The following is a 13,338-nucleotide window of genomic DNA, read 5'->3' as shown; positions in this document are numbered from 1 at the left end:
GATTTATGCGTTTAGCCACCCATGTTTGACTAAGGCTGCAATGCAATACACACTTACCGCTGGGAGTAAGTCCCATTAAACCCGATGAAGCTTATTTCTCAGCCATGAAGCTCACTTGGTGACCATGGACCAGGCACTATCTCTCAGCTTAGCCTTTCTCACTAGGCTGCCTTGAGCTCCTTGGTAAGATATAAATGTAATTAAAGGGTCACATTTCTTTAAAGTATACATTGCACTATAAAACAGCTAAAATTAGAATAGGAAAGTCTGCAATACTATGCACACTTGGCTGGGAGTAAGCTAGTGGAGGCTGGTTCATCAGGGCAAATGGGGCAGTGTCACACCAATCTCAGTCTGCCTTCAGCCAATCCCCATCTGCCTGCCTTCTTACTTACAACAACCAGTCCAAAGCATGGCACTGTCAGCCTTAGCTTCTCAGTGCTGCCTTGTAGAACTCAAGTTCTACAACTTCCTCTTCTCCCAGGCATTTTAGCATGTGTTTTTAAATTGCTTTTTTTAAATGTGTTTTTAAATTTGTTTGTCTTTAATGTTTTTAATTGTTGTAAACTGCCCAGAGAGCTTCGGCTATGAGGCAGTATATAAATGCAATAAATAAACAAATAAATAAATAGGAGGAAGATGGGGACAAACCTAAAATGTTGTTTCTGCCTATTAGTGACTCTCTGGCTCCATTCATTCATTCATTCATTGGCAATCACTTGTGGCCAAATAAGATTGTCTTCCAAGATAAAGTCTTTAACAGTTGGTCCGTAAGTGACTGTGGAGGCCAATCCTGGATCCAAACAGCCTCCCACAGTGAGGACATAGGTTTCCAGATGGAAGATGGTCGTGATGAGCATTTGTTTGATGTGCCTTCCGCTTGGCTCGTTTGTCCCGTTCGCCCTGTATTCGTGCTTCTTCGAAGTCCACAGCACCTTTGATAATAGCTGACCTCCATTTGGGATAATGGAGCCAAGACTTCCCAGTTCCCAATGTTCATGACCTTTTTTTAAAATTCGCTTTAAGAACATCTTTAAACCTCTTTTGCTGTCCACTGATATTCCGTTTTCCATCCTTAAGTTGGGAGTAAAGTAGCTGCTTTGGAAGATGGTGATCAGGCATTCGAACAACGTGGCCAGTCAAGCAAAGTTGATGTAGAAGGATCATTGTTTCAACACTGGTAGTCTTTGCTTCTTCCAAAACACTAACAGTCCGTCTATCTTCCCAAGTAATTTGCAGAATTTTCCAGAGGCAGCATTGGTGGAATCTTTCAAGAAGTTGGGAGTGGCATTCATAGAGCCTGACACTGATTTTATGTCTTTTACGTTAAATTTTACCTTTGTGGTCCCTTTAGTACCAGTCCCTATATATTTGTATATGTGTGTGTGTGGAAAAGGCTTTGATTCGATGGCATGGATACCACGATGATTAGAAGTCTTTTATCTGCTGCAGCCTTCATCTGCCTTCACAGCCATGGTAACGTACACATTGTTATTCTCCGCCTGTTCTGCCGTTGAGAACTTTCTTGGATTGTTCTTTGCCTGGTTCCTCTCCCTTGACCTTACCGCCATGGGTGACCCTTCTGGGGGTACATGACTCCCATCCTTTCCTCTGCCACTGACTGGCAAAAGGAAACAATAGGAAAATCATTTATTAATTTTTCCACAGTCCTCCTAAATGCTATACATTACTAAATGCTATACAAAATAAGCCATTCAAGAAGATAGTTGAGATTGTCAGTGTTGTTTACATGCATGTAACATGTTGGGATTGTTAGCAAACCTGTCATCCTGAACATGCTTGTAAATATCATTGGGAATAATCCACACCATTTCTAGTTCTACTGATTTCAGCAGCAGAAGTAGGGCCAAACTATGGACTGGAGATGTGTGAATACATCTTGAGCTATGGCATCTTCCATCTAAGGCTATCCTGCTTGGAGGTGGTGCTGGGAGCTTCCAGGTGCCTCTTTGGCACATATTTAAAAACATGGATCAGTTAGTGAATTGAGCTTGCAGTTTGAGCTAGGTAGGTGGTCTCACCCCTTTCTATGGGGACTGGGAGGAATGCCCTCCTAGCTCTTGCCTTAAGCCTAGAACCGATACTTGTAGACGTGAGTTATGCCTAATATAATAGTATGCTTCTTTCAGATGCCTGTACACTTATAATAGTTGTTGTGGCTTTTAAAAATGCTCAGGGAGACCTGGAGATGAGATATGAAATTGAGGAAGCATCCAAACTAGGAAATGTGGTAGTAATGGGTGACTTCAACTACCCGGACATAGACTGGCTGCATATGTGTTCCAGTCATGACAAAGAAGCAAAGTTTCTAGATATTCTAAATGACTATTCCCTAGACCAGTTGGTCATGGAACCGACCAGAGGGACGGCAACCCTGGACTTAATCCTCAGTGGGGACCGGGACCTGGTGCGAGATGTAAGTGTTGTTGAACCGATTGGGAGCAGTGACCACAGTGCTATTAAATTAAACATACGTGTAAATGGCCAATTGCCAAGAAAATCCAACACGGTCACATTTGACTTCAAAAGAGGAAACTTCACAAAAATGAGGGGATTGGTAAAAAGAAAGCTGAAAAACAAAGTCCAGAGGGTCACATCACTCAAAAATGCTTGGAAGTTGTTTAAAAACACTATATTAGAAGCTCAAATGGAGTGCATACCGCAGATCAGAAAAGGTACCGCCAGGGCCAAGAAGATGCCAGCATGGTTAACGAGCAAAGTCAAGGAAGCTCTTAGAGGCAAAAAGTCTTCCTTCAGAAAATGGAAGTCTTGTCCAAATGAAGAAAATAAAAAAGAACACAAACTCTGGCAAAAGAAATGCAAGAAGACAATAAGGGATGCTAAAAAAGAATTTGAGAAGCACATTGCTAAGAACATAAAAACCAACAACAAAAAATTCTATAAATACATTCAAAGCAGGAGACCATCTAGGGAGACAATTGGACCCTTGGATGATAAGGGAGTCAAAGGTGTACTAAAGAACGATAAGGAGATTGCAGAGAAGCTAAATGAGTTCTTTGCATCTGTCTTCACAGTGGAAGATATAGGGCAGATCCCTGAACCTGAACTAACATTTGCAGGAAGGGATTCTGAGGAACTGAGACAAATAGTGGTAACGAGAGAGGAAGTTCTAAGCTTAATGGACAATATAAAAACTGACAAATCACCGGGCCCGGATGGCATCCACCCGAGAGTTCTCAAAGAACTCAAAGGTGAAATTGCTGATCTGCTAACTAAAATATGTAACTTGTCCCTCGGGTCCTCCTCCGTGCCTGAGGACTGGAAAGTGGCAAATGTAACACCAATCTTCAAAAAGGGATCCAGAGGGGATCCCGGAAATTACAGGCCAGTTAGCTTAACTTCTGTCCCTGGAAAACTGGTAGAAAGTATGATTAAAGCTAGATTAACTAAGCACATAGAAGAACAAGCCTTGCTGAAGCAGAGCCAGCATGGCTTCTGCAAGGGAAAGTCCTGTCTCAGTAACCTATTAGAATTCTTTGAGAGTGTCAACAGGCATATAGATAGAGGTGACCAAGTGGACATAGTGTACTTAGACTTTCAAAAAGCGTTTGACAAGGTACCTCACCAAAGACTTCTGAGGAAGCTTAGCAGTCATGGAATAAGAGGAGAGGTCCTCTTGTGGATAAGAAATTGGTTAAGAAGCAGAAAGCAGAGAGTAGGAATAAACGGACAGTTCTCCCAATGGAGGGCTGTAGAAAGTGGAGTCCCTCAAGGATCGGTATTGGGACCTGTACTCTTCAACTTGTTCATTAATGACCTAGAATTAGGAGTGAGCAGTGAAGTGGCCAAGTTTGCTGATGACACTAAATTGTTCAGGGTTGTTAAAACAAAAAGGGATTGCGAAGAGCTCCAAAAAGACCTCTCCAAACTGAGTGAATGGGCAGAAAAATGGCAAATGCAATTCAATATAAACAAGTGTAAAATTATGCATATTGGAGCAAAAAATCTTAATTTCACATATACGCTCATGGGGTCTGAACTGGCGGTGACCGACCAGGAGAGAGACCTCGGGGTTGTAGTGGACAGCACGATGAAAATGTCGACCCAGTGTGCGGCAGCTGTGAAAAAGGCAAATTCCATGCTAGCGATAATTAGGAAAGGTATTGAAAATAAAACAGCCGATATCATAATGCCGTTGTATAAATCTATGGTGCGGCCGCATTTGGAATACTGTGTACAGTTCTGGTCGCCTCATCTCAAAAAGGATATTCTAGAGTTGGAAAAGGTTCAGAAGAGGGCAACCAGAATGCTCAAGGGGATGGAGCGACTCCCTTATGAGGAAAGGTTGCAGCATTTGGGGCTTTTTAGTTTAGAGAAAAGGCGGGTCAGAGGAGACATGATAGAAGTGTATAAAATTATGCATGGCATTGAGAAAGTGGATAGAGAAAAGTTCTTCTCCCTCTCTCATAATACTAGAACTCGTGGACATTCAAAGAAGCTGAATGTTGGAAGATTCAGGACAGACAAAAGGAAGTACTTCTTTACTCAGCGCATAGTTAAACTATGGAATTTGCTCCCACAAGATGCAGTAATGGCCACCAGCTTGGACGGCTTTAAAAGAAGATTAGACAAATTCATGGAGGACAGGGCTATCAATGGCTACTAGCCATGATGGCTGTGCTCTGCCACCCTAGTCAGAGGCAGCATGCTTCTGAAAACCAGTTGCCGGAAGCCTCAGGAGGGGAGAGTGTTCTTGCACTCGGGTCCTGCTTGCGGGCTTCCCCCAGGCACCTGGTTGGCCACTGTGAGAACAGGATGCTGGACTAGATGGGCCACTGGCCTGATCCAGCAGGCTCTTCTTATGTTCTTATGTTCTTAATTAATCCATAAACTGTCTTGTGTTCTTCAGTCCAGGGTGTGAGAGGAATACAGATCACATCTGTGTTGCTCTGAGCACATAGATAGATTTGATCAAATGATTGCATTATATTATGTTGCAATATGCCTTTAGCATTCCACCTACATATCCCAAACTTAATAAGTTTTGCAGTCCCTTATATATGCAGATATTAGAGGACAAAGGAAAAATAAGTTTACATATTTAAGGGTAAATCTACTGTTATTCAATCCTTATAATGCAGTTTTATGTAAACAAACTTAGGTAAGCACCATTGAACTTACATCTGAGTAAATGTGCAGTTAATGTTTTTTCTTCCAAACAGCAAAATCATCGTATGTCTACTCTGAAGCTAGCCCCACTGAGTTCAATGGGATTTACTCCAAAGTAAGTGGTTATAGGATTGTAGCCATAGGCTATTTTCAATAAGTTAAAACAAAAAAATTACTAGCACAATTTTAAACTTCCCTAGCTTTAAAAATATTGGTATCTTTTCACTATTTCAGCTGTGTTGATCCTGGAGAGCAAATATCACTAATCCAGTGAGTTACAGTGTTGTTGTTGTTATGTGCCTTCAAGTCGATTACGACTTATGACCTATGAAACAGTGACCTCCAAGCGCATCTGTCATGAACCATCCTGTTCAGATCTTGTAAGTTCAGGTCTGTGACTTCCTTTATGGAATCAATCCATCTCTTGTTTGGCCTTCCTCTTTTTCCACTCCGTTCTGTTTTTCCCAGCATTATTGCCTTTTCTAGTGAATCATGCCTTCTCATGATGTGTCCAAAGTATGATAACCTCAGTTTCATCATTTTAGCGTCTAGTGACAGTTCTGGTTTAATTTTGTTCTAACACCCAATTATTTGTCTTTTTCACAGTCCATGGTATCCGCAAAGTTCTCCTCCAGCACCACATTTCAAATGAGTTGATTTTTCTCTTATCCACCTTTTTCACTGTCCAACTTTCACATCCATACATAGAGATCAGGAATACCATGGTCTGAATGATCCTGACTTTGGTGTTCAGTGATACATCTTTGCATTTGAGGACCTTTTCTAGTTCCCTCATAACTGCCCTCCCCAGTCCTAGCCTTCTTCTGATTTCTTGACTATTGTCTCCATTTTGGTTAATGACTGTGCCGAGGTAATGATAATCCTTGACAAGTTCAATGTCCTCATTGTCAACTTTAAAGTTACATAAATCCTCTGTTGTCATTAGTCTTTTTGATGTTCAGCTGTAGTCCTTCTTTTGTGCTTTCCTCTTTAACTTTCATCAGCATTCATTTCAAATCATTACTGGTTTGTGCTAGTAGTATGGTATCATCTGCATATCTTAAATTATTGATATTTGTCTCTCCAGTTTTCACACCTCCTTCATCTTGGTCGAATCCTGCTTTCCGTATGATATGTTCTGTGTATAGATTAAACAAATAGTGTGATAAAATATTTGTCTCACACCCTTTTCTATTGGGAACTACTTGGTTTATCCATATTCTGTCCTTACAGCAGACTCTTGTCCAGTGTATAGGTTGTGAATCAGGACAATCAGATGCTGTGGCACCCCCATTTCTTTTAAAGCATTCCATAGTTTTTCATGATCTACACAGTCAAAGGCTTTGATATAATCTATAAAGCACAGGGTGATTTTCTTCTGAAATTTCTTGCTCCGTTCTATTACCCAACGTATGTTTGCGATATGGTCTCTGGTGCCTCTTCCCTTTCTAAATCCAGCTTTGATGCCTGGCATTTCTTGCTCCATATATGGTAAGAGCCTTTGTTGTATAATCTTGAGCATTACTCTACTTGCATGGGATATTCAGGCAATAGTTCAATAATTACTGCATTCCCTGGGATCCCCTTTCTTTGGAATTGGGATGTATATTGTTCCAGTCTGTGGGCCATTGTTTAGCTTTCCATATGTCTTGACAATTTTTGTCAAAATTTGGACAGATTCAGTCTCAGTAACTAGTAGCAACTCTATTGGTATGCCATCTGTTCCTGGTGCTTTGTTTCTTCCAAGTATTTTAAGAGCAGCTTTCATCTCACATTCTAAAATTTCTGGTTCTTCATCATATGGTTCCTCCATGAATGAATCTGTCATCCTGTCATCTCTTTTATAGAGTTCTTTGGTGTATTGCTTCCATCTTCCTTTTATTTCATCTCGGTCAGTCAGTGTGTTCCCCTGTTGATTATTCAACATCCCTACTTGTGGTTTAAATTTCCCTTTCATTTCTCTAATCTTTTGCAGTAGGGCTCTTGTTCTTCCCTTTTTGTTGTCCTCTTCCATTTCTATACACTAACTATTATAATAGTTCTCTTTGTCCTTACGTACTAATTGCTGTATTGTTGCATTTAGGGTTCTGACCGTGTTTCTATCTCCTTTTACTTTTGCTTTCCTTCTTTCTTTAACCGTTTTAAGAGTTTCTTCAGTCATCCATTGAGGTCTTTCTCTCTTTTTCACTAGAGGTATTGTCTTTTTGCATTCTTCCCTGATAACGTCTCTGACTTCAGTCCATAGTTCTTCTGGTTCTCTGTCAACTACGTTTAAACTGTAAAATCTGTTCCTTATTTGATTTTTATATTCTTCTGGGATGTTATTTAAATTGTATTTTGGCATTATGATTGCTTTGTTGTTGTTCTTTACTCTGATTTTCGATACAACCAGTTCATGATCTGTACTGCAGTCTGCTTCTGGTCTTGTTTTTGCAGAAAGTATGGAACTTCTCCATCTTCTGTTGCCAATTATATAATCAATTTTATTCCTGTATGGACCATCTGGTGATGTACACGTGTACAGTCGTCTTGTAGGTTGCTCAAAAAGTGTGTTTGCAAGAAACAAATTATTGACTTCACAAAATTCAATAAGTCTTTCTCCTGCTCCATTTCTGTCTCCTAAGCCCCATTTCCCCACAATTCCTAGTTGTTCCCTACTTTTGCATTCCAGTCCCCCATGATTTTCATCATATCTTGTTTAGGTGTGTGATCAATTTCCTCCTGTACTTCTGCGTACAATATCTCCAATTCTTCTTCTTCTGGATTTACGTTGGAGCATAGACTGGGATGATGGTTATATTAATAGGTTTCCTGTTTAATCTCATTGATATCACTTGCTCAGACCTTGCGTTGTAGCTCCTAATTGCTTTTGCTACATCACGTCTCACTATTAAAGCAACCCCATTTCTTCTTGATTTCTCATTTCCTGCATAAAATATTTTGTAGTTGCCTGATTGAAAATGTCCCATTCCCGTCCATTTTAATTCACTCACACCCAGTATTGTAATGTTGACAAGTTCCATTTCTTGCTTGACAATTTCTAACTTTCCCTGGTTCATGTTTCTCACATTCCATGTTCCTATGGTGTGCATCATACAACTCCAGACTCTGCGTTCGTATCTGTGTGCATCAGCCTCTGGGCTTCCTTTCGGCTTTGACCTAGCTGCATCATTAGTCACAGCACTACTCATACTTGTCCTTTGTTCTTCCCCAGTAGCTCGGTGAGTGCCTTCTGATCTGGGGGTCTCATCTTCCAGCACTGTCTTGTGTTGCATTTTGGATACAGTAGGGCCCCGCTCATATGGCAGGTTAGGTTGCAGACCCCGGCTGGAAAGCAAAAACTGCTGAAGAGCGGATCAGCTGTAGCGCAGGGGTCTGGAACCTAACCCGCTGATCTTCCCCTCCTCCAGCGCGATCAGGTCGAGAGGGAGTGCTCCAGAAGAGGAGAAGATTGGCTGTAGCGAGCTACAGCTGATCTTCCCCTCCTCCAGCACGATCAGGTCGAGCGGGAGTGCTCCAGAAGAGGAGAAGATTGGCTGTAGCGAGCTACAGCTGATCTTTCCCTCCTCGGGCACGATCAGCTGGAGTGCGTGAGTCTGACCGCCCCCGAGGAGGATAAGATCAGCTGTAGCACGCTACAGCTGATCTTCCCCTCCTCCGGCGCAATCAGCTGGAGTGCGGGGACCTCCAGACCCCCTTCCAGCTGATCACCCCGCTGGTGCCCTATTAACAGAATGCTGAAAAGCAGGGCGCTGAAAAGCGGAGCCCTACTGTACTCTGTTGATAGGGTTTTCATGGTAAGAGGTATTCAGAGGTGGCCCCTCGCTGGATCGTCACCTTGCAGTGGTGAGTGGGCTTGCGTGTTCCAATTAACCCTGTGAGCGATGCCGTTGGGAGTATTGTACTCCAAGCAGGGTCACCCATGGCAGTAAGGTCAAGGGAGAGGAACCAGACAAAGAACAATCCAAGAAAGTCCTCAACGGCAGAACAGGCAGAGGATAACAATGTGTATGTTACAATGGCTGTGAAGGCGGATGAAGGCTGCCGCAGATAAAAGACTTCCAATTGTCATGGTATCCATGCCATTGAATCAAAGCCTTTTCCTATCAAGACTGTGTGTTGATCGTTGTGCACCGATCTCCCCACATAAAACAAATTCACACACAGGCATCTTCCAACCAAACCAAACCAAACCAAACCAAAAGTCCCACGATGATTGGCAAATAGCAACAGGGGCAGGACTATGAAATCCGGAAGCCCCTAGTCATGGACCAGCACATGGGCAGTGGATACAGACTCAGTCATCCTGGCTCAAGGACTGAGGCAGTTGAGTAGTTCAGCAGCTGTATCCACGACTGAGCAGGAATTCAGGATGTACGGGGAGGGGGCTAGAAAAGATGCCCTAAACATAGTCTGCCTCATCCCTGACTGGATCACCATGTCTAGTGGAGTCAGCACTTAGCTGTCACAAAAGACAAATGAACTTTGGAATGTGAAATTATATGGACATTGCTGGACACTACAGATAGTGAATGTCCTGAACTCAGGACTGCCATCATTGCGAGGGAGTTGAGACGTTTTAATATTGTACCAGCACTCCAAGAAACTCAAAAGAGCAGGAGAGGGACAATTGAAGGAAGAAAAAGGAGGTTACACCTTCTTCTGGAAAGGACTGCCTGAACAATAATGACAAATACATGGAGTAGGCTTTACTATTAACAATGATCTTGTGAAGCTCTTGTCAGAAGTTCCCACTGGCATTAATGAACGACTCTCAACTCTCAGATTAAAACTCGCCAAAAACCAGCAGACAACTATTCTAAGTGCTTATGCACCAACATTAGATGCTGATGAAGACATCAAGGAAAAATTTTATACTCAGCTGGACACCATCTTATCAGAGATATCTAAGGAGGATAAAATTATCCTCTTGGGCAATTTCAATGCAAGAGTTGGGCATGATTTTGATTTATGGCCAGAAACCATTGAGAAAGAAGGAGTTGGCAATAGCAACCTGAATGGCATTCTATTTCTGACTAAATGTGCAGAGAATGTTATTACAAACACACTCTTTTGCCAGAAAAATAAATTTAAAACATCATGGAAGCACCCTCGGTCAAAGCACTGGCATCTCCTGGATTACGTATTTGTCCGTGCCAGAGATCGTCGTGATGTACTCCTCACTAGGGCCATGACGAGTGCCGATGACTGCTGGACAGATCACCGATTAATTCGATCCACTATGGCTATTAATATTGTTCCTCAACGTAGGCTCCAAGGAAGAAAACTAAGGTGTAAAATGAAAATCCATGCCCTTCAAGATCCTATTAAGCGAGCCCGCTTTCAAACAACTCTCAAGAAACATCTACCAACGGAACTCCATGAAAACGTCGAGGAACAATGGGGTAAACTGAAGACTTCCATTATTGCAGCATGTGAACAAACTATTGGATACCAAACTAAGAAACATCAGGATTGGTTTGATGAGAATGATAGTGAGATTGAACATATCATTGACAAGAAAATGAAAGCCTTCCGGATATGGCAAAAAGACATTAACTGTGCTGCTAAGAAAAAAAATCTATGCCAGTGCAAAGGCTGAGGTCCAAAGAAGAACTAGAGAACTTAAGAACGCCTGGTGGATAAAGAAAGCTCAAGAAACCCAGCATTTTGCAGATGCTCATGACGCACAGGGGTTTTTTAATGCCACAAAGACCATCTACAAACTACGGTACAAATCCCTTACGCTCCATAGATGGTACCAAACTTCTAAAGGATAAAGAGTCTATTGCACTGAGTTGGAAAGGGCATTACCATGACCTCCTCAATTGTAACTCTCATGTGGCTTGTGAGGTCTTCTCACAAATCCCACAACAACAAATTAGAGATGAGCTTGCAGTATCCCTTAATTTGGATGAAGTCTGTAAAGCCATTAATCAAATGAAGAATTACAAAGCTAGTGGACCTGATGGGATTCCTGCTGAAGTCTTTAAAGAAGGTGGGCCTGAATTTACACAACAACTTCATAAGCTCATCAAAAAAATCTGGATGAGGGAGGAGATCCCGGAAGATGCCATTATTATCACTCCTTTCTAGAAGGGTGATAGAACAGATTGTGGGAACTACAGAGGCATCTTTTTTCTAGCTACCGCAGGTAAAATCCTTGCAAGGATCCTCGCAAATCATCTCCTATCTCAGAAGACATCCTCCCTGAATCCCAAAATGGTTTCCACCCTTCCAGGGGGACAGTGGACATGATCTTCACTGCACGACAGCTTCAAGAAAAATGCAGGAAGGAAAACTGACCTCTGTATATGGCGTTTATTGATCTGACTAAGGCCTTTGATACAGTAAATCGAACTGCTCTCTGGACCATCCTTTTGAAAATTGGATGCCCTGATAAATTTGTGAATATTTTGTGACTCCTCCATGACAACATGACTGCAACAATTTTGGATAACAATGGCTCTCAAAGTGATCCATTCAAAGTGGGATCAGGCGTCAAACAGGGATATGTCATTGCTCCGACCTTATTTGCTACTTTCATGATTCTACACCTTGTTGAGGGGAAACTTCCCACTGGCGTGGAAATCACATATCGAACAGATGGAAAGCTTTTTAATCTCAGTAGGCTGAAAGCAAAAAGTAAGGTAATTACAACCTCTATCATAGAACTTAAATATGCTGATAATGTAGTCTCCGCACATTCAGAGAAAGATCTTCAAACTATCCTAAATGTCTTTGCAGAAGCGTATGAAAAGCTTGGCCTCTCACTTAACATCAAAAAAACCAAAGTGCTTTATCAGCAAGTGCGAACCAATCCCTCTGTAGCACCATCTTTCCAGCTTAATGGTGCGACGCTGGAGAATGTTGATAACTTTTCGTATCTTGGCAGCCATCTCTCTGTAAAAGCTGACATCGATGCTGAAATTCAGCATCGTCTGAGCTCTGTGAGCGCCGTATTCTCCCGAATGAAGCGTAGAGTGTTTGAGGATTGGGATATTTGCACGGAAACCAAAATGCTTATTTACAAAGCCATTGTACTACCGACCTTACTGTACGCCTGTGGACCATCTATAAATGCCACTCCCAACTTCTTGAAAGATTCCACTAACGCTGCCTCCGGAAATTTCTGCAAATTACTTGGGAAGACAGGCGGACTAATGTTAGTGTATTGGAAGAAGCAAAGACCACCAGTGTTGAAACAATGAACCTCCAACATCAGCTTTGCTGGACCGGCCATGTTGTTCAAATGCCTGATCACTGTCTTCCAAAGCAGCTCCTTTACTCCCAACTTAAGGATGGAAAACAGAATATCGGTGGACAGCAAAAGAGGTTTAAAGATGTTCTCAAAGCTAATCTAAAAAAATGTAACATGAGCATCAAGAACTGGGAAGCCTTGACCCATGAGCATCCCAATTGGAGGTCGGCCATTATCAAAGGTGCTATGGACTTTGAAGAAGCATAAGTACAGGGCAAAAGGGACAAACGAGCCAAGCGGAAGGCACATCAAGCAAATCCTCATCATGACCATCTTCCATCTGGAAACCTATGTCCTCACTGTGGGAGGCTGTGTGGATCCAGAATTGGCCTCCACAGTCACTTACGGACCCACTGTTAAAGACCTTACCCTGGAAGACAATCTTACTCGGCCACGAGTGATCGCCAATTAATGAATGAATGAAAATGCTTGAGTGTGTGTTTTTGAAATTCAGCTTCAAAGAGATTTTTCAACTGATTGGCAGATCAACCTGTTACCCCCAGGTGTGGCTAATGGAAACACTTTGCTCTGGTGACTAATGTGTATATGGTCAGTCACTCTTAGTTTAACCTGAGCTTGGGACCAGGATACCTGAAATACTTTACCCCTTACATACCCAGTCAACCACTGCACTCTGCAGATACCATCTTATCAGGAGGTCCGTTCTGCACAACATTGGAAGTGGATCTTTAGTGTAGTGGCACATACCCTTTGGAATTCCCTCCCCTTAAATATTATACAGGTACCATCCCTGTTATCTTTTCGGTGCCTACTGAAGGCCTTCCTATTTCAATAAGGCTTTTAAATAGAGACCTTATCCTAGTTTGCATCTGTTTTGGAATTGCTTTTGAAGATGTTTTTAAAGATTTTTAAAATATGTTTTTAAGATGTTTTATTTTTAAAATGTTTTAAAAGATTTTTTCCCC

The 13,338-nt window shown here is 42.0% G+C and overlaps 1 protein-coding gene across 1 annotated transcript in view; it reads left to right on the top strand.

The window, feature by feature from the left end:
- The window catches only part of LOC133371201 (ethanolaminephosphotransferase 1-like), a 160,598-nt gene that overhangs the window by 52,045 nt on the left and 95,215 nt on the right, over positions 1-13,338 (top strand). The window lies entirely within an intron of this gene.

Source organism: Rhineura floridana, chromosome 1 (assembly GCF_030035675.1).
Source record: "Rhineura floridana isolate rRhiFlo1 chromosome 1, rRhiFlo1.hap2, whole genome shotgun sequence".
Taxonomy (NCBI): Eukaryota; Metazoa; Chordata; class Lepidosauria; order Squamata; family Rhineuridae; genus Rhineura; species Rhineura floridana.
Note: the sequence above shows the minus strand (reverse complement) of the source record. Positions and strands in the feature narration are given on the sequence as shown.